Source organism: Typopeltis vanoorti, chromosome 17 (genome assembly GCF_054136105.1).
Source record: "Typopeltis vanoorti isolate ZY-2024b chromosome 17, IOZ_Tvanoo_1.0, whole genome shotgun sequence".
In the NCBI taxonomy this organism is placed as follows: Eukaryota; Metazoa; Arthropoda; class Arachnida; order Uropygi; family Thelyphonidae; genus Typopeltis; species Typopeltis vanoorti.
The window spans coordinates 34,302,280-34,325,633 of NC_143565.1; the positions used below are offsets into that span (position 1 = coordinate 34,302,280).

The following is a 23,354-nucleotide window of genomic DNA, read 5'->3' on the forward strand; positions in this document are numbered from 1 at the left end:
TCTCGTTGATTTTTGTGATTGATGATAAAAAGCATATAATTTATCCATAAATATTTCAAAATGATTTATTTCTTTAATGTTTTTTATTGAATCATCTAATGCTAAGTGTAAACGATAAGCACAATGGAAAATCACAACGTTGGGAAATTTTTGTAGAAGTTTGATTGCAACACCTGATTTGTTTCCTAACATTACACTAACTCCATCAGAACAAAATGCAATGAAATGATTTTTTATATAGTTATCAGGAAATCAATATGAATTTCAAGTAGCAATTATAGTAGCATGTATACGTTCCACAGTGGTATTTTCTAGTTCTACAAGATTATTAAACAAGAAGAACAAGGGGCTCGCAAATTTGAGAAAAATTTAACAAAGGGTTCGCGAGCCCCTTATGGCTCACCACAGCATATGCCGATGATGTAGTCGGAACTTTGAAGGATAATGATTCCATATATATATTTTTTGGTATTTTGCAAAACTTCAGCAAAAGCAGCGGGTTAATTATTAATGCAGACAAGACAAAATTAAAAGTCTGTGGAAAGTGGGATCTTGGAGGCATTCCCTTTAGACTAACCCCAAAGAGAGAACTCCTCATTATACTTGGAATTCCCTTCTCCACTTACTCAATATTACCAGTCCAAAAACTTATATACAAGAACTTGAAAATGTTAGAAGACTGGAAAATAGGGCCACTCTCCTTTTCTTTCTAAAGTCATAGTACTCAAAACCATAATCTTTCCTGCTGAGTTGTACATAATAAATATTACAGACATCACAGAAGCTGAAGAAAAGCAATTATATAGTAAATCTGCAATTTTTTTTGTCTAGCCAATAACAAGAAGTTAAAAAGGAATTTCTTTAACTATCAATGAAGCATGGAGGATTTGGACTTCCAGTCTTAAAATTCTGCTATTTAAGCAATACAGCTTCACAAATCCATAAAATATTACAAACTAATCACGCATGTGTAGACCTCTGGTACCACTTGGGTTTTCATCTTCCCCTGTTTGGAGTTAATAATCATAAAGGTCCAAAAGCTGAGATTGTTCCTGAATACTGCAACACTCTGTGCTTAACCCTAATACTGCTAAAACACTCCGGAATTGACATTCCTTCCATTAAAAAAAGTAAAACTTGGTATAAAGAAATCTTTAATCTCTTTCACTGTGAAGTTCCACAGTTGGGTACTGACAACAAAATTTTGTTTCATAACTTGATGAAGTTCCAAGGGGTACCCTAACAGGAAGGATCTTGCTTGGAGAATTGCATATGGCCGCCTTCCAGTCAGTGCCATCAAAAGTGTCGGAGATCGGACATCGGAGATCCAATTTGTGACATCTGTTACCAATTGGAAACAGACAGCTGTCCTCTTACTCTCCGTATTTGGAACAGATTATGTAATGTGTTGGGCATGCCACTATTTACAACAGAACAGGTTATTTTTTTACAATACCCACCACCACCTATCAGCAATCTCATCTCATCTCATCTTCTTTATACCCTCTTTTACCTTGCGGTGTCGAGGGTCCATTGATCATCGGACCTCACTCCGTTTACAGGATAAGGTGGTCAGCCCTATGCCCCGATGTATCCTATGGCCTGTAGTGTTAAGTTCTCAAGGCCAGTTTGCCTGCTTTGCGGGATGAAAAACTCCAGAATAAACTGGGGAAAAAACCCTGCTGTCCACGCCCAAGACTGGCTAACTTGGCTATGGCTGAGGAAGATCCTTCAGCTCCTCACGTCACCGACGGGAATCGAACCTAGGACACTCCTTCCCCAGGCATATATGGTTGCGAAGCGCATAGCCACTAGGCTAACCGCGCAGACAATCCCTATCAGCAATGGGAATAGAATTTTGATTTTTTTAATTAATGAATTAAAATACCATTTATGGAAAGTTAGAAAAAAACATGGATTTGAAAACAAACAAAATTACATCCAAATGCTTTATAATATTATATTGTGGAAATTTTATTATTCAGTCAGATGTTTTTTGTATTTAGAAAGAAGCATTCTAGGAGATATCAAATTTATCACTGGTTGGTGTAGACCATCCACATTATGCAATATTTACCAGGGGGAAATAAAATTCTGTCTATTCTTGCTATGAGAGGTTATTTAAATAGTTCCATCCTCTTAAACCAGTCATCCCTGTAGTCTTATAGTCAATTGCAGGGATGACTGGAGAGCAATCCCAGGCAGAGAAGGCCAACTCAAGGCGATTAACCTACATGGGGCTAACCACCAGGTATCAGTCATCTTTGCACTTTAGTTTCAATTGGTCTTTTGGTTGTTCATCTATATGAGATTGGTGAAAGAGGAAAACTGATAGCCTTTGGCTATATGATGATGATATAAAAGAGCTGAGGTCTTTTCTCTCTCATGCTATCAATCTGTTTTTTTTATCTCCTAATACTATCAGGCTCTCTTCACTGCTATACTAACTACTCTAGGCCTACGATGAGCAACCCTTTACTTTTTCACCTCAATAAAGGTCGAAACCGGTCTGGGTGGTGACCCTTCTCATAATGCATAGTATCGTACATACCTGTAAGGTATGTACGATACTTTGCATTATGGGATACTAAGGCAAGTGATGTGAAGTCATTAGCTTCTTTATAAGAGTTGCCCCCCCGTCCTGAAAATAGTTCAGGTGCAAACTTTGTTTGCTTACACTTGGATAAAAGATTAAACGAAGTATACAGTTTCTTGGTATCGTTTATTTATTAGTATAGCCAAGTGAAAATACTTCCAACAATTTCAGCTATTTAGGCATGATTTTTAGTGAAGATGGTAAATTAAATATGGAAATAGACAACATAATCAACAAATCTGGTATGGTATAAGAGAGAAATTAGTCAAAACACTAAATTAGATATATACAAGACAGTGTTCAAACCAATTTTAACTCTTGGATTTGAGAGCTGGATTAGAAATGAAAAAAACTTGTATAGAGACTAGACACCACAGGTATCAGAGTCCTGTGAAAGATTAGGAGCGTGAACAGATAGTGTCAATGGCAGTATCATATTAAAGACAAGGATATTAGGAAAGAACTTGATATTGTTAGCATCCAGGAATGTGTTAGCAGAGCTAATCTCATTTAGTATGGTCACTTAAATAGAATGGGAGAGAAAAGATTAGCAAAACAAATGTTCTCTGCAAGGTTGGCAAGAATAAGACCCAGAGGAAGACCAAGATATGAGTGGATTGATACAGTAAAACGTGTCTTAGAAGACAGAAATATAAGATCTTATAAAGTTGGAGTCTTGTCAAGTAACAGATCAATTTGGAGGAAAATTGTAGATAGGAAGTTAGTGGTGATGTAAGTTTTTCATGTAGTATTATCATATCCTGTACACCTTTTGAGGGTACATGTCAGGAATTTGATAATGATGATGAACTCATCTTAAATGCTATTATTATTGTAGTTTCTGACCTATGGAATGTCGAGTATGAGGAAAGATTGAGAAGTTGTAATTTGCAGAAAGTTTATTTTACACTTGGTTAGACTATAATAAATTTAGTTTAATCCTTTATCCAAGTGTGAGCAAACAAAGTTTACGCCTGAAACTATCTATAGAACTGGGGTAAGGTAGTACAACACTGGGAAACCTGTTGCAAAGGTGGAGCAAGCTTACATCACTCCTATCTCAGTATCTCCCATAATGCAAAACACATCTCCTTGCAGATATGTATAATGTTATGCATTAAGGGAAGGGCCACTACCCAGACTAGTTTCGACCTTTATTGAAGTCTCTTCAGTGGGAGCAAGGTCCAAATGTGGAGAGATGTGGAGATACCAGGCAGAAGCAATAGCAAGGTCATCTCTACCTATAGGAGTTGCCAAAAGGTGTGCCACCTTTTTTTATTAAATTACTCTGGATTTAGAGAAAGATGTTGAAAGTTTATTTTACACTTGGTTAGACTATAATAAATTTAGTTTAATCCTTTATCCAAGTGTGAGCAAACAAAGGTTTATGCCTGAAAGTATCTTCTGGGCTGGGGTAAGGTAGTACAACACCGGGAAACTCGTTGCAAAGGTGGAGCAAGCTTACACCACTCCTCTCTCAGTATCAGTATCTCCCATAATGCAAAACACATCTCCTTGCGGATATGTATAATGTTATGCATTAAGGGATGGTATCTCCACATCTGGGTCTTGCTCCCACTGAAGAGACTTCAATAAAGGTCGAAACTAGTCTGGGTAGTGGCCCTTCCCTTAATGCATAATATTATATATATCCACAAGGAGATGTTTTGCAGTATGGGAGATACTGAGATCAGAGTGATGTAAGCTTGCTCCACCTTGCAACGAGTTGCCCAGTGTTGTTGTTGTACTACCTTACCCCAGTCCTGAAGATACTTTCAGGAGCAAACTTTGTTTGCTCACACTTGGATAAAGGATTAAACTAAATTTATTATATTCTAACCAAGTGTAAAATAAACTTTCAACATCTTTCTCTAAATCCAGTGTAATTTAATAAAAAAAAGGTGGCACACCTTTTGGCTTTCTCCTATAGGGATGCCCTTGCTATTGCTTCTGCCATATCCTCCCACTGAAGAGACTTCAATAAAGGTCGAAACTATTCTGGGTAGTGGCCCTTCCCTTAATGCATAACATTATACGTATCCGCAAGGAGATGTGTTTTGCATTATGGGAGATACTGAGATAGGAGTGATGTAAGCTTGCTCCACCTTTGCAACGAATTTCCCGGTGTTGTACTACTTTACCCCAGTCCTGAAGATACTTTCAGGCGCAAACTTTGTGTGCCCACACTTGGATAAAGGATTAAACTAAATTTATTATGATGTAATTTGCAGAGTCTGGTGGACTGGAGGAAGAGAGGGAGATATGATAGAGACCTACAAGTTGGTAAGGGGTTGTTATGTGATCAATGCTGGAGAAGTTTTACAGAGAATAGTGGGGGATCAGGGGGAGAACCAGAGGTCATCCCTGGAAACTGTATAAAGAGGGTGTGAGTGAGAGGCAGGTTTTTTTCGTGCAGAGTTGTGAATGATTGGAATGCCTTGCCTAAGAATGTGGTGTCTGCAAAGTGTATGTGGTTAAAACACGGTATGATGAGCTGTGTATGTGTGATAAAAGGACCTCCCAGATGTGTCTTTGACTCCATGAGGTCTTGGGGTTGTAATAATAATAATAATATTTGTTGGTATAACTAAACAATGCTAGCACATTAACATAATATATGAATTAGACTAGAAACCACATTAACTAACAATTAATTCTTTATTACTAATTCCTTTGCTTATATATGACATTGTCATATATAAGCAAGCATATATTCTTGGACAAAAGTCCTAGAAGATTTCCCATCCATAAACAGATTTTAACTTATTTTCATAATATTTGAAACAGTTATTTTATGGACAGTGTGGAAGTCTTACTGATATCTGATTGAAAGAGCATGGAAAATACCTCTGCTCACACTACTGTGGAGAATTAGGTGTTGTAGACCATACCTTTGACACCAGTGATAGCATGCAGAGAATGAAAATTACTGTTTCATTGGAATAAGTATAAATATTAGACTTGTTTTAGACACTTCTGCTGCTTTAAAAGACCAACCAAACATGAATAAATAGTACAAAATTAGGGAAAAATTGTTGCTATTATATGGGATACAAGTAAGCTAGTGTTCAGCCATCCCTGGATGAATGTGAATATGGAAATGAGCCTGAATTTTTTTTTATTTTTTTATTTTTCCACTTTGTTAGACTATAATAAATTTCGTTTAATCCTTTATCCAAGTGCAAGCAAACAAAGTTTGCACCTGAAGTATCCTCAGGACTCGGGCAACTCGTGGTAAAGGTGGACCAAGCTCTCATCACTCCTTGTCTCAGTATCTCCCCTAATGCAAAGCACATCTCCTTACGGACATGTATAATGCTATGCATTAAGGGAAGGGACACTACCCAGACCTATTTCAACCTAGGGCCACTACCTGAAACTGGTCGGGTAGTAGCCCTTCCCTTAATGCATAGCATTATACATGTCTGCAAGGAGATGTGCTTTGCATTAGGGGAGATACTGAGACAAAGAGTGATGAGAGCTTGGTCCACCTTTACCATGAGTTGCCTCAGTCCTGAGGATACTTCAGGTGCAAACTTTGTTTGTTTGCACTTCGATAAAGGATTAAACTAAATTTATCATTAGAGCCTGAAATGTTGAATGCAGTTTCTTTGGTATTAAGTATATGAATGTGTTGGTAATTACAGGATGCAAGGGTAGTTGTTTTTGGGCTAAAGGGGATATTACTTTAGAAATAAGTGTGAGTAAGTTTTTGAATTATTCAGTTTAACTTGCCAAAAATTAAATACTAAAAGCCAAAACCAAAATTTTGGTATTTCGATGAAAGGAACCAATTCAAAGTAAAAAAAAAAAAAAAAAAAAATAGTAAAAATACAATTAGTACAGAGGCATGCCAGAATTAATGCATAGCATACAATACATTGCATAACTTGTACTTACTTACTTATAGGAGTGAAGCTTTGAATCATCAGAAAAACAAGGAACAGTGGCCTAACATCAGTATAAATGAAATTTATAAGAACTGCAGAATATATGCTGGCCTAGTTGGCTGAGTTGTTAGTGTATCCACTCTCCAGCCAAAAGGCTGTGGGTTCGAATCCTGCTGTGGGCATTGATGTTTGTGATTGTCTGTGAAAATAGTGGTAATGGTCAACAATAGATGGCGTTGGTGTAGACGATGAAGGTACTTGCGGTTGGTGGAGTGGTTGAAACGGAGAGTTATGAGTCTTTGGACTCCCTGGAGGTGTTATGTAATAATAATAATATGCTACTGGAGCAGATGAAAAACAAAGATATAATGCAGTGTTTCTCAACCTTCTTTCATCTGTGCCCCATTTTTTAATAGTAGTTTTTGTGGCAGCCCCCACCTTCCCCCTCTTGCAATTCTTATGTTGAGACACTGACAAAATCCATAAAAGTTATCAAAAAAAAACAAAAAAACTAGGAATTAATTAAAATTTTTATATATTTTTAAATGTAAATACATCAAATCTTTTGAAAATTGTATAGATCTGGCATCACTGCACAGACTGCTGAATTGTATCGGCCTTTCGTTTTTAAGACCCATCCTTCACAAAGCCATGCTTCTTCCATAGTTATCATATTCCTGTTCATCAATTTCTGAATACTGCTTTTAATACTTTTCCAGTACCTTCCAGTACTTTTCCAGTAACTGCTACTCCAGAGATACTGATAGATCCGTAATTGCTGCCTATCTCATGAAGTTTCCTTTATGCAACGCAACTGTTTTCCTCTTTTACACTCTTGGGATCTTACCAGAGCTAGATTTATTATTATTATTATGTGACACCTCCAAGGAGTCAAAGGACTCATCGAGAGAGGGCATCTACTCTATGACTCTCTGTCTCCATCATTCAATCCACCAACTATATCAAACCACATCATCTACACCAACGCCATCTACTGCCGACCACCACCACTAGTATTTTCACATACAATCACAAACATCCATGCCCACGGCAGGATTTGAACCCACAGCCTTTTGGCTGGAGAGCGGATATGCTAACTACTCGGCCAACCAGGCTGGCAACTGCTGAGACTTAAATGATCAAAGTTATCAGTTCCATTACACATTCTCATAATACATGGCAAATATCCCATAAATACATGACTCCAGGTGCATGATACATCCTCTTAAAGTAATCACCCTTTTTGCTCTGTAAGTAGCTTACCTTGGCTAATTTTCTCTCATAATCTGATTTTGCTTTCCTCACTATGCTGGCACACTTCTTACTTGTTCTTTGCTCAGGAATACTAGTTTCCTTTTTTCTTATATACCCTCCACAACTTTGTTGCAACTCCTTCTTAATAACCACTTACCCATTTGATTTTTGCCTTATTTATCATCATGACACTAGGTATACAGTCTGATATTGCTTCTCTCAAATATCCCTTGACTATTTCCAATGCACTAATAGTATCTTTCACTTGCAGTTTCTTATGCCATGACACTACTTCAAGTTTGTCATAATTGTCAGCATTGTAATTCTGCATCTATATTGTCTTAATTCAAAATTTCATGTTTAGGAGGTTGACAGGAAGACATATTTAGTTGGATGTTGCTATAGGTCCAGAAATTAATATTATTATTATTATTACAGACAACTCAAAGGAGTCCTTTGACTACTTGAGGGATGCCCTGTCAAGTCCCTGTCATCATATCAAGAACTATCCAACATTTGTGCAGTATCTATCATACTTTGCTTTGAACTCATTCACAGTCATGGTACCCACAACAGACTCTGGCAACCTATTCCACTCATTCACTACTCTCCAAGCAAAAAAACATAGTTCTAACAATCTTGCTAACTACACTCTTGCTCAGTTCCCATGGATGGCCCTCAGTAATTTGTATGTCTCAATCATATCACCCATTTTCTGCCTATCGACCAGTTTCTGTAACTCACATCTTCAACCTGTTCTCATAAGGTTCATTCCATAGACCTGCTACCATCTTTGTCACTTGCTTCTGGATACTCTTCACCTCTTCCTCATCACCAAGAAATCCTGGCTGTCAGATCTCTCTGCAGCAGTCAAGATAAAGAGGAACAACTGCTTGTCTCTGCTCAACAAAGTATTCTTCAGTAATCAAGCTGATGAGCTGCTTTAGCCACTTTGCTGTGTACCCCTAAACTTTCACTCCCTGTCCACTAATACTTCCAAGTCTCTGGCTTTGTCAATTTTCTGGAGTACAGTTCCACTAATATAATCTTTTTACCCCAAAATGCATAACCTTACACTTTGCCACATTAAACTGACATCCGTTCTCCTTTGCCCAGTCTACCAATCTATCCAAATCATCCTGCAAAATTTTGACAACATCTGTATTAACTATTGCTCTACCCAACTTTGCATCATCAGCAAATAACTGAACAGTTCCTCTCAGATCCTTTCCTGTATCATTAAAGAATAAATTAAACAGTAGTGGTCCAAGAACAGAACTCTGCAGCATGCCATTAGTCATAGGCCTTCTTTTGGATTCTACCCTTGAAATAATACTCTCTGATATCTCTCCATCAACCACCCTCCTATCCATCTCATCAACCCTATATCCATCCTCATGTGCTGCAGTTTACTGATTAGAATTCCATGTGGTATCCTGTTAAAGGTCTTTGCAAAGTCCAGCAGTATCACTGTAAACCCATTACCCTTATCTAATTCAGCTGTCACTGTATTATAAAACATCAGCATGTTACTGAGGCATGATCTACCCTTTGCAAAACCATGCTGCCCCTCCCCCAATACAGAATTCCATTTCCATCTATCCATTCCTGTATTTTGCTTTTGAACAACTTTTCCAGTATTTGACAATGACTGCTGATATACTGATCGGTCGGTAATTGCTATATCAGTCTTGGAGTCTCCTTTATGCAATAGAACTATTTTCTCCTCTCCCCCCCCCCCCCCAGAGACTAATCCAGAGCTGACACATAGATTAAACAATATGGTCAAGGGCACTGACAATCCCATCACTGCTTCACGTAAAACTAGCAGGTATACCATCCAATCCCACAGCTGTTCACATTAAGGTTCTGCAATATGCCATGCACCTCCATTTCACTTACTTTAGTTCCCATATAAGCCTTTGGCTCTTTCATTCCTGCAATATCACCACCTGGATGATATACTCTTGCAAAGAGTTCACTTAGTAATTATACTATTTCAACTGATTCAGTTACCTCCCTACCATCATGTTAAATTTCATTTTTGTCATATACATTCTTTCTTTTACTTGCAGCATATCAAAAGAGCTGTTTGGGATTCTGTTTGTCCTCCATTGCTAACTTCCTTTCATAATCTGCTTTTGAGTTTCTTACCACACTAGTTACCATTCTGGCCTGTGCCTTGTACTGTTCATGTGCCTGCAGGTCACATTTCTCCTTAAATTGCCTCTGCAATTGTTTCTTTTTTTGTAGCTCCAGCTTGATGATAATATTCGTCCATTTAACTCCCACTTGATTTAATCTCCTGACTCTAGGTATGCAGTCTGCCATTACTTCCCTCAAACACTCCTTTACCACTTCCCATGCATTATCAACATCCAGTCCTTGCAGTTTTATATGCCATGGCACTGATCCAGGCAATCTCCTAAGCCTTTCATACTTACCAGCCCTGCAATTCCACATATATCCCATCTTAACTGAAAATTCCACACATTTGGTCACCTGCCAGATCAAGACCATATGATCACTCTCTCACCATTTGATGGCAATAATGTTTAGTTTAATCCTTTATCCAAGTGTGAGCAAACAAAGTTTGCACCTGAAAGTATCTTCAGGAGTGGGGTAAGGTAGTACAACACAGTAAACTCTCAACATTTGATGGCACTTTGGTTGTATTCATTATAGACAAATTCTCAGATGCAATTACTAGCTCAAGCACTCTCGATCCCTAGTATATTCCATCACATGCTGTCTCAGATACTATCCCTTAGTGACCGCATAAAATCCATTTTCTTCATCCCTTGTGTGCTCTCCTCCTTTGTTTCCATAGTTGAAATCCCCCATAATAATTACCTGTTCTCCACTCATTGAGTCTATTTCCTGATGCATACTATCTCTATCATCTTTTCCATCCCCATCAGAATAAAATATACAGCATCCAACTGTATATTTTATTCTGCTGGCCTCAATCTCACACCGATAGCCTCAAATGTGCTATTTTTCACTGGCCTGCAGTTGAACTTCTACTCTCTTTGGTTGCAGTTCTTTGATTATCATCAATGACTATCATCAATAACACTCCCCCCCCCCATTCTTTTTTTCTCTATCTTCCCTGAACACACTATACCCTTCACATTCTATTCCACTAATGATATCATCTTCTGTTGGCCATGTCTCACTAATTCCAATTACTTCTGGCCAGGATGAGCCACCCAATGCCAAAAATTCCTCTTGCTTGTTTGTAATGCTCTTGGCATTAGTGTACATAAAGTGCAAAAGTTCCTTAAGCCCACCACTATCTTGATGCTTTATGCTATCCCATTTTTGTTTGTTAATAGTGATACTAACTTAGGCATATTCCACACATTCTTACACTCAACTGCCTTACTGATGTCTGCATATCCACTCAACAGCTTACCTGTCCCCACCAAAGCTCTAGTTTCCCTGATTCTGCACGTCACTTTCATTTCCTTCAACAACACTTTTTCCAGTCTCTGAACACAAAATCCATTCAGATGCAAACCATCCTTCTTGTATAAGTCCTTTTGCCTGTCATCACTATGATCATTTCTTTCACTTTACCTTTTTGTGTTCTAATAGCCTCACTAACATTTCGCACAAGGAAAGCACAATTTTATCAAACTCTCATCCACCACATGTGAATCGTCATACATCACTAGTTCCTCGATTTTTCTTTCACTCATGGTTAAGCCCTCATTTTTCTTATCTCGCATTTCTGTCTTTCTGTTATTAGATCATCCGCTCACCAGATATTTTTGCATTTTCTCCAGCTCATGCTTTGACCTATGTACCACTCTGCACAATTGAGTTATTTCCGTCATTGCAGCCAACTCTTCATTCTTTACATCACTCATACTATTTTTTTGTTCAACACTTTTACTCTCTCTCCCTCTCCTACAGTCTTGCCTTCACTAACTTTCACTTCTACATTCTTGCATTCTTGAAACAAAAGATAGTGAAACTTCAGTTTCACTATCTTTTGTTTCATTTCAGTTTCTTTCACTCACAATAATCCATGAGGCCTTGATCAGACCTCATATGGATTATTGTGAGTAAATTTGATTGGCAGGTTTTCGTGGTGATGAGGATATGCTGGATAGGGTCCAAAGAAGATTCACAAAGATGGTCAGTGGTCTTTGAAGTGTAGAATACGAGAACAGATTGAGAGAATGTAAGTTGCAAAGTCTTGTGAATAGGAGGAAGAGGTGGGGGGATATGATTGAGACATATAACCTAGTCAGGGGTTGTTATCAGGTTGACATGGAAAAGATTTTTCATAGAATGGGAGAAGGAGTAGAACCATTGGCCATCCCTGGAAACTGTATAAGGAGGGTGTGAACAGATGAGTGAGGAGTAGGTTTGTTGCATGGAGAGTGGTTGGTGAGTGGAATGCATTGTGTGAGTGTGTTGTGAATGTAGACACATTGAATCAGTTTAAGGCATGGTTGGATGAGCATTGTGTGCAATAGTGTGTATACCTCCCACAATGACTCTCTGATTCCATGGAGTTCAAATGATGTTTTTGAGTCCGTTGAAGAGCTTCTAGATTACGACCATGGATCTGTAGAACTACTTTGGCATTCTGTTGAACTTTGATGGAGTAGAGTTTTTCTCTAGGGTTATTGTCAATTTTCTGTAGAGCAGCAGTAATTACTGTACAAGAATAAATATGGGGCAGGTGTTAGTTCAACTCCTGGACAGTTGTTGCATGTTTCATAGCTTCTACTCTGTCTGGCGGAATTTTCATGTCTTTAAAATGTTCTGCCCTTAGTCTGGTGATGGTTGTTGTTATTTCTCTGTTTTCATTAATTTTGCTGATTTTATTCTTCTTCTTGATAGTTTGTTTTACCAATCTTATTTTGGCAACAGAGTTAACATCAGTTAGTGATAGTGGGTGTAATTTTTGAGGTAAGTATCTTGCTTCTTTGGATAGTCTGTCTGCTCTTTCATTGGCTTCAATATTTACTTGGGCTGGTTTGTTTTTCAAATTTAAAGTTGCTAGTTGTTCATGAATTTCCTGTGTGAGTTTTGTTTTTCCATTTTTTAATGCCTCAAGTGCAGATTTTGAGTTGCTGGTTGTTCCTTTTGTAATGTTTATTACTAGATTTGAGAGATAGATCTTGAGAGCTGCTTGTATGGCTGTTCACAAGTGAAGTTTGAAGCTATTTTACCAGCTGTGGTTTTGATTTGCATTTCCTCACCTCTAGGAAGAGTTAGAAAACCCCCTGATCCTCCTTGGTCGAGTGCTTCATTAAGATCAAATGATAATAATAATAATTTATCCATCTCCTAAATCAAAAATGCTTGAACACTTTTTCTATTAGGAAATAGTGTAGCTAGTCTGGTGATGAACACAGACGCTTTGGTGCTTTCACCAGATCTAGGACTCTCAAAAATTTATTTCCTTCTACATCTCATGCTATTTCAACTAAATTTTATTATCATCAGACCTCACAAGAGCCAAAATCATCACAAGAGGTTGACAGTTTCACACAAAACCATGCCTTAACCCTATTCACAGTCTCCACATTCTCCACTCTCTCAAGCAACACATTCCACTCACTATCCACTGTCCAGTTAAAGAACTTGCTCGCTCCACCCACCCATCCTGATATAGCTAACAGGAATGGCCTCCTGTCTATGCTTATATCTTTCTACTGTATGAAAAATTTACTCTACACTAATCTGGTTACACTGGCTAATAACATATAAATCTCAACTATAATCCCCTCTCCTCCTCCTCCTATCCACAAGACTCAGCAACTTGCATTCCCTCAGTTTCTACTCGTATCCCACATTCCAGACATTCAAGATTCACTTAGTCTGTTGAAGACTCAGTGAATCTTCTCTGGACCCCTCTCTACAATATCACAATACTATATTACATCACACTGAAAGCCAGGTGACTAGATCTGCACACAGTAATCTATTTTATAGCCTGATCAAGGCATTATATGAGGGAACCAATAATCCTCTCCTTCATGCTTACACGGTGATCAGAAAACATTAAGAAAATTATGGAACAAACACATTAGAGTAAAACTTTAGTTTATTATAAACCAAAATAAACACTCAATGTTTCGACCTTCACATTAAAGTCATCATCTGGAGTATAAATATGTACAAAGAAACAAGCTGCACAACAATCTACATGGTATGCTAAAGTTACTGATCAACTGTTATAACTATTGGCCTGACTTCTGGTGTAAAATAAAAAAAAAAAAAACTTACTACATCAAAGCTAGAGTCCTGTTATTATTATTAGCTTAAAATTAAATTAAGCTGGAGAGCAACATGTTCACACCAAAAATTACTTATATAAGTATACTTATAAATTACAACAACCAGTTTGGATAGTGGCCAGTAAAAGTTGAAAATTGCGTACAGTCCTTAAGTCAGGGTTGCTAGAAAACTAAGTGGGCTGAATGTGTGCCATCCAAATTCTTGGGATTTTTATGCCACCATTATTGTTAAGATTGGGGTGGTTAATCAAAATTTCACATGCTTCTTTAAATTTCCGTTCATACCAGGTTTTTGTATGATGTAAAGAACAAGTATTTTTCCAATCGATTCGGTGTAGGATATTAAGAGCATGATCTAAGAGGCCTGCTTCTCCAAAATTGTTAAATTTAATGTACTGCATGTGTTCTTTTTTCAGATAGGGATTGGAGAAACTGGATGCACAGTGCCTATCCGTAAAAAAAAAAAAAAAAAAAAAAAAAAAAAAAAAAAAAAAAAAAAAAAAAGAACACAAGCAGTACATTAAATTTAGCAATTTTGGAGAAGCAGGCCTCTCAGATCACACTCTTAATATCCCACATCAAATTGAATGGAAAATACTTGTTCTTTACATCATACAAAAACCTATATGAACAGAAATTTAAAGAAGCGTGTGAGATTTTGATTAACCACCCCAATCTTAACAATAATGGTGGCATAAAAATCCCAAGAATTTGGATGGCACACATTCAGCCCACTTAGTTTTCCAGCAAACCCTGACTTTAGGACACTAAGCAATTTTCAGCTTTTATTGGCCACTATGAACATATTAATTGTAATTTATATATATATACTTATATAAGTAATTTTTTTGGTGTGAACATGTTGCTCTCCAGCTTAATTTAATTTTAACCTAATAATAATAACAGGCCTCTAGCTTTGATGTAGTAAGGTTTTCTTTTTTTTATACCAGAGGTCAGGCCAATAGTTATAACGGTTGATCAGTAACTTTAGCATACCATGCAGATTGTTGTGTAGCTTGTTTCTTTGTATATATGTGTATACTCCAGATGATGATCTTAATGTGAAGGTTGAAACATCAAGTATTTATTTTGGTTTATATTAAACTAAAGTTTTATTCTAATGCTGTAGTTTGTTCCATAATTTTCTTAATGTAGGGAACCAATAACCTAATTGTTTCCTAATCTATTGTAACATTCTCAATTTTAGAAACAGTTTGACCTCTAAACTTGTTTCTCTCTCTGCCATCACTCCCAGATTTTCTCATTTCCTCAACATCCTTTACGATTTTGCCATATTAAATGTACCCTATGTCATACCCTTGCTTACCAAGTTTCAATACCGATGGGGACCAGGAGATGTTTAGACAGCTAAGTTTGGCAAGTGCAAGAAGAATGATTGTTATGGGAGATTTTAACTTCAGTAGTATAAATTGGAGAGAGGAAGATGCATGTAGCAATAGGGGAATGGAATTTCTAGAATTCTTGAGGGACAAATGTCTTAGGCAACATGTAACAGAGGGAACAAGAGGTTCAAAAGTTTTGGATTTGGTTATAGCATCAGAAGAGTTGATAATAACTGAGCTGATGTCTCTCCCACCAGTTGCAGAGAGAGTGACCATATGGTGTTGACTTGGAAAATGAATAGACATGCAGGAGTATCAAAGAGATGGGAACTTATGTGGAATTATAAGGCAGGTGATTATAATAGTCTTAGACGTCAACTTCGCGAAGTTTCGGGAGGAATTGGAAGGCCGGGATATCACTAGTGCGTGGGAAATTGTGAAAGAATATTTGTTATCAGTAATGGTAAGTTGTATACCACGAGTGAAGAAGAGGACGCAATTTGGAGTAAAGTGGATGACAAACAATATTAAACAGGAATTGCATGCGAAAAAGAAGCTGTGGAAGAGATATAAGGAGACAGGTGAAGAGATGCATGAGGAATATAAGACACAGGCCAGAAGAGTGACTAGTGTGGTAAGGAAAGCGAAACTGGAATATGAGAGGAGATTGGCCCTAAGATCCAAAGAAAATCCTAGGAAATTTTTTAGCTATGTGGCCAGTAGGAGGAGAAATGACTGTGGAAGAATGATATTGTGGGATAAAAATGGGAATAGATTGACTGATGCAGAGGACATAGTGGAATTGTTCAATGAACACTTTATTGGAGTATTTCATCCTAGAGGAGTCAGTTTTAATGCTAGAGGGATAGGACTGATTCGAGGTCTGGAGGTACAGGAGGAGAGTGTGTTTCAGATACTGGGTACTCTGGATGTCAGTAAAGCTGTGGGACTGGATGGTATTTCACCACGAGTTTTGAGAGAATGTGCTAGGGAACTGACAGTGCCCTTGACCTGGCTTTTCAATGAAAGTCTGGCTTTGGCAAAGGTGCCCAGGGAATGGAAGGAAGGTAAGATAGTGCCATTGCATAAGGGAGGTAACAGACTGGAAGTGTCTAATTATAGGCCAGTCTGTGTGTCATCAGTAGTTGTTAAGATCTTGGAGAAAGTAGTGCGGGACCGTATGCAGCATTGGGCAGATGAGGGTAATGTTATCTGTGAGAATCAACATGGATTTGTGAAAGGACGCTCTTGTTTTAGCAATATGCTAGCCTTTTATAATAAAGTTTCAAGAACATTAGATGAGGGAAAGGCATATACTGCAATTTTCTTAGACTTGGCGAAAGCATTTGACAGGGTGCCACATGATAAGCTGATATTTAAGTTGCAGCACATGGGTCTGGATGTCAGATTGGTCAACTGGATTGAGGATTGGCTGTCTGATAGGTATCAGAGAGTTGTGTATGGTGGAGCAGTTTCCAGGAGGCAGAGGGTTACAAGTGGGGTACCACAGGGCTCAGTACTAGGACCTATATTGTTTAACCTTTATATCAATGACATAGCCAGTGGATTGCAAGGGGATATTCAGTTGTTTGCAGATGATGCGAAGCTGGGAAGGATTATTATTAATAGTGAAGATGTGGTAGCCCTGCAAGAGGATTTAAATAAGCTAGATAGATGGGCAAATGAATGGGGGTGTCAGTTTAATGCAGCAAAATGTAAGGTCTTGAGGTTTGGGAAACATCGATGGGATGCTGCATACTCTATGGGAGGAGTTATACTGGAGGAAGTAGGGGAGACAAGAGATCTGGGGTTGATGATTGATAGAAACCTGAAGTTTAGGGGACATATTGCAAAAGTGGTGAAGGTAACACAGAGGATTGCTGCTATTATGAGAAGGACACTGACCTGCAGAGATAAGAGGGTTATCATTCCGTTGTATAAGTCACTGATCAGACCACACTTGGACTATTGTTCTCAGATTTGGTCCCCAGGATTTGAAGGGGATAAATTAACTGTGGAAAGGATACAAAGACGGATGACAAAGATGGATTCAGGACTGTACAAGGATAGTTATGAGAATCGGCTGAGAGAATGTGGACTGCAGAGTTTGGTGGATAGAAGAAGGAGAGGTGATATGATTGAGACTTTTAAACTGTTGAGAGGTGGTTACAGGGTTGACACTGGGGAGTTCTTTCGCTTGGTTGAACAGTGGGAAGGAGTGATGACAAGAGGCCATCCCTGGAAGTTACGAAAGGAAACTGTGAGCAAGAGGGTAAGGAGTGATTTCTTTGTGTGGAGGATGGTTGAGCCGTGGAATGCATTGCCTGATGGAGTGGTGGGAGCAAGAACGGTCAGTGAGTTTAAAGAGTGGTATGATAGATTTTGTGTTTCTCAGGGGGGGACCTCCCCTCGATGAGTCGTGACAGACTTTGTCTTAGAAAGGACCTCCCTCGATGAGTCTTTTGACTCCTTGGAGGCCTGAATAATAATAATAATAATAATAATTACAATCTGCAGCATTATAGTGTTAGCTCCACTCGCTTGCCCACTCATATAGTCTATTCAGATCCTCCTCTAAGGCCATAATATCTGTTCTACTACTTATAGTTCTTTCCAGGAGAACTATAAGCAGTAGAACAGAGTATATATAAGCAGTAGAGCAGTAGTATACCTTCATTCACTAGTGATGAGCCCCAGGTCTGGTTTGTGACCATTGTTATTTACTTTGTATATTAATGATATTCAGATGGATTTCAATGACATTGTACAACTTGCAGATGAATAGATAATGTATTGTTACAGGAGGATTTTAATAGATTGAATGAGTTGGCAACAGTATAGAACTGTCAGTTCAATGTTGCAAAGTATAAGGTTCTGATATTTTGTAAGCAACATGATGAGTCTTTTGCCTCCATGAAGATCTAGTGTTAATAATAATAATAACATCATATTAAAATGAAAAATATGTAAGAATGCTTTCAAATGACTCAAAGTTGAGGAACTTTCAGTGGTAAAATGCAGACTCAAATATGCAAAATTATTTAAGAAAAAATGAAAGAGTTATTATTATCATTATTATTCTTCTTCTTCCTAACTTGGAATTTAGGCCAAGTGGCCTGTTCCGATCTCATGCCATCTCTTTCTTGGTCTTCAGATTCTTCTTTTTCCACTTATTTTGTATCTGTATAATATTTTTGGTAGTCTGCTGTTGTCCATTCAATTTAAATGTTCTATCCATTTTTGTTTCTACTGTCTTATGTAGTAATTAATTGGTTTTATTTTCAAGGATTGTAAAATTTCTTCATTTGTTTTGTGGTCCCACTTGGTATATCCAGCTGTTTTTCTGAGGAACTTCATTTCTGTTGTTTGAATTTGTTTTTCATCTTTCCTTTTCATGGTCCATGTTTCGCTTCCGTATAGTAGAGTTGGTTTTGACAAGACATTATATAGTCTGATTCTAGTGTGTTTTTGTACTAGGGATGGCTTAAATATATTATTTATTATGCCATTTACTTTGACAAAGTTTGATATTTTAGTGTCTATATCTTTTTCTTCTTCGCATGATAGATCACATCCCAAGTATCTGAAAGTATTTACTTGTTCTAGTATTTTATTATCTATCACTATTTTACTTCTTATTGGGTTTTCTCCTTTGAATGCCATTATTTTTGTTTTTTCTTTAGATATTGTCATATTATATTGCTTTGAGATATCATTTAATGATTTTAATGATCTTTGTAAGTCATCTTCTGATGTAGCTAATACTATTTGATCATCTGCAAATAGTAGTGTATCTATCTTCATTTGCAGGGTCATTTGTATACCAAATGGGTTATGCTGCTTCCAGATTGTTAATATTTCATTTATATATATATATTGAAAAGCAGAGGTGAGAGGGTACATCCTTGTCGTACTCCTCTTGATATATCTTTCCATTCTGAGATGCGTTCTAATTTAACTGCTGTTTTATTTCCTGTATATATTTCTTGAATAGATTGTAAAAGTTGGTTTGGTATGTTTAAATCGGTTAATATTTTAAACAATTTTTGTCTACAAAGGCTTTTTCATAATCAATAAAGGCCATGAGTGTTTCTTTTTGAAATTCTCTTCGCTTTTCTATTAATAATTTTAAAGTAAAAATTGGATCTATGCAGGATCGGCCTTTTCGGAAACCATTTTGTTCTTCTAGTAATTTGTCTTCTACAATGCTTCTTTTAATATTCCTGCATATATTTTATATCCTGTATTCAGCAGGCTAATTCCCCTATAATTATTGCATTATTTCCTTTTTTATAGATTGGGATAACCAGTGCTTTTTTCCAAGAGTTAGGGGTTTTTCCAGACATCCAAACCATATTAAAAAAATTCAGAAGTCTTTCATTAAATTTTTCACCTGCATTTTTGTATAATTCTATATTTATATAGTCTTCTCCTGGTGTTTTCCTATTTTTCATCTTCTTTATTATATTTTTCAGTTCTAACATTGTGATATTTTCTATTAGGTCATTCTTTGTCTTATAAAATTTTATTTCATTATTGTCATCTGTCCAGAGATTTTGGAAATAGGTCACCCATTTTTCTAAATCTATTGTTTGTATTTTTATCTTTTCTTTTATTTCTTTATTCATGTATTTTATGACTTTATAGGTTTTGAGTTGTGGCTTAAATGAATCCTTTTCTAGTTCTATTACGAAATTGTTCCATCTTTCTCTATATTTTTTCCTTACTTCTTGTTTTGCAATTGCAATGTTTCTTTTATACTCTATTTCTGGTAACTGTCCTTTTTGGTTTTTATTATATTTTTCTATTTCTTTGTTCTAGTCTCATAGTCCTCTTTTTCTAATCCATATGTGCTTTATTCCTAAGTTTCTGTTGCTGCTTTTGTGAAAATTTATTTCAAATTTTCCCATTCATCTTCTATGTCACTTGATTCATGTGTTTTTTCTGTTTTTAGTTTTGTGCATTTTTGATATTGTTGTCTAACTTGAGGATCCTGTAATGAAGAAATTTTGTAGCTTGGATGGTAAGAATTTTCAATTCTATGTGTTTTTAGCCACTTTGGTTTAAAACGAATATTTGCTGATGCCATATAATGATCAGAGTTTAATTCAAAGCCTCGATATGCTCTTACATCTAAAATTAACTCCGCTAATTTAAAATTTGTGATAACGTAGTCAATTACTGATTTGTATCCTCTGGCTGACCAAGTATATTTATATTTCCTTGTGTTTAAACATTGAATTCATTATTCTCATATTATTATAAATGACAAAATCACGCAATCTGTGACCATTTTAATTACATGTATCTTCGCCAAATTTACCTATGTTTGTTTTGTATTTTTTGTTTCCTATTCTGGCATTTAAATCTCCTGCTAGCAGTAAATAGTCAGTTTTGTTTGTTTTATCTATGGCATTCTGTAATTCTTTATAAAATATATTACTGTTTTCTTCTTTTCCCTCTTCTGGTGCATATGCACCAATTATTGTTATGTGACCTCTTAATGTCTTGGGTCTAATTTCTAATAGTCTTTCATTCAAATAGTTGTAATATACAATATTGTTCTTTAGGGATTTATGTACGATAATCATTATACCTGCTTTAGCTCTTTCTTCTTTTTTTTACCCCACTGTAGATTTGTATATAGTTGTTTGTTTCTTTTGTACCTTTTTGTTTTTTCTTTGTTTCTGTTACTATACATATCTTTGTGTTAGCTTCATTTAGTTGTTTATCAAGTTCTTCTTCTTTGTGTGCAATGCTTCTCACATTCCATGTTGCAATCTTCATTACGTGTTCTTTTTCCAATTTCATTTATTGTTTATTGGGTTGTGGTCTTTTCCCTGACAGTCCGTCCAGCTTTTCTTTGCATGAAACTTGAAAGTATTTTGAATTTTCCCAAGGGGAAAATTCAAATTACTAACTTGTCACTGGGTAAGTCCAGTGGTAGGGCTGCTACCTAATGCCTCTGGACAGGCAGATCTAACAGCATTTACTCTGTTAGGGTGTTAAGGTTATACCACCCATACTCGGTCTGATAACATATAATAATCGGTCTATAATAATAATTATTATCATTATTATTATTATTATCAACACCCGACCTCCATGGAGTCAGAGACTCATCGTGGGAGGTACTCACTATTGCATACAATGCTCATCCAACCTTGTCTTAAACTGATTCAATGTGTCCACATCCACAACACACACACATGCACACACACACTCAGGCAGTGGATTCCACTCACCAACCACCTTCCATGCAAACAACCTACTTCTCACTCCTTTGCTCACACCCTCCTTATACAGTTTCCAGCAATGGCCGCTTGTTCTACTTCCCTCTCTTATTCCTGAGGCTCTGCAACTTACATTCCCTCAATACGTATTCGTACTCCACATTTCAAAGACCACTGACTACCTTTCTGAATTATCTCTGTACCCTTTCCAACATATCCTCGTCACCATGAAAACCTGGTGACCAAATCTGTGCACAATAATCCATATAAGCCCTGATCCAGACCTTATACAATGGAATCATAACCTCTCTATTTCTGCATGCCAGGGTTCTCTGCATCATTGCCATTTTTCGATATGATGTCTTCACAACTTGTGCAATATGGCCCCTGAATTTCAGGTCCTTGCCCACCATCACTCCGAGATCTCTTATCTCCTCTACTTCTGTTAAAGTTTCCCCACTAAGTGTATACTTTGCATCTCTTTGTTGCTTACCAAATCTCAAAACCTTACACTTGGCAACACTGAATTGATAGTTCCACTTACCTGCCCATTCATGCAATCTATCCAAGTCCTCTTGTAACATTAACATCAGCCTGACGGTGCATTGCTCTTCCCAGTTTTGCATCATCTGCAAACAGCTGGATATCACTAGTTAAACCAAAGCCAATATCATTAACATACAAGTTGAACAACAATGGCTCCAAAACTGACCCCTGTGGCACACCACTGGTGACCTTTCTCTTTCAAGATACTGCACTCCCTTATACAACTTTCTGATATCTATCTGACAGCCAGTCACTGATCCAACAGAGAGGGCTGTTATCCAATCCCATCTCTTTCAATTTAATTATGAGCTTGTCATGTGGCAGTCTATCAAAGGCCTTTGCAAAATCCAAGTACACCACTGTATATGCATCTCCTCTGTCCAAGGTATTTGTCACCTTGTTATAGTACATAAGTAAGTTAGTGAAACATGATCTCCTCTTAACAAACCCATGCTGATAACCACAGAAAATTCCTTTCACCCATTTCTGTATCCTACTTCTCTCAAGGGCCTTCACCACAACTCCAGATATACAGACCGGTCTATAATTTGAAGCTACAGCCTTATTACTATCAAGGTTATTTATTTCCTCAAATACCCCTTGCTCACTCACAATTAAGCTATCCTCTCCTATGTCCTCTACAGTTAAGTTCCTGATGATTCCACCCTGATCAGGATGAAATACTTATAAATTGATCACTGAATACCTCAACAATGTCTTCTTCTGCAGCAGTTACCATTCTATCACTTTCATCCCTTAACTTCATCTTTCCATGATCATTCTTCCTTCTACTTGCCACATATCTAAAAAAACTCTCTAGGGTTTTCTTAGCCTGATTTGCTAATTTCTGTTCATACTCTACTTTTGTTTTCCTTACTAACTGAGTCACTCTCCTAGCTTGTTCTTTATATTCTTCATGTGACTGATTACCATTATTCATTTTGTACTTCCTCTAAAGGACTTTCTTTTTTCATATTTCATGCTTAAGCTCCACATTCATTCATTTTACACCAACTTTATTCAGCCTTTTGGCCTTTGGGATACATTCGTACATTGATGCTCTTATGTATTTCTTTGTAAGTTCCCATGCAGCATTTATTTCCTTTTCTCCAAATTTCGTTTCACTTCTGTTTTTTTTTGCAACTTCTTGCGTAACTTTCGCTTCTACATCTTTGCATTCTTGAACTCCCTCAGTTTCTCTTGCTTTCGTTTCATTTCCGTTTTTTGCA

The 23,354-nt window shown here is 37.1% G+C and overlaps 1 protein-coding gene across 1 annotated transcript in view; it reads left to right on the top strand.

Moving 5' to 3' along the window:
• The window catches only part of LOC150097280 (adenylate cyclase type 10-like), a 198,907-nt gene that overhangs the window by 78,763 nt on the left and 96,790 nt on the right, over positions 1-23,354 (top strand). The window lies entirely within an intron of this gene.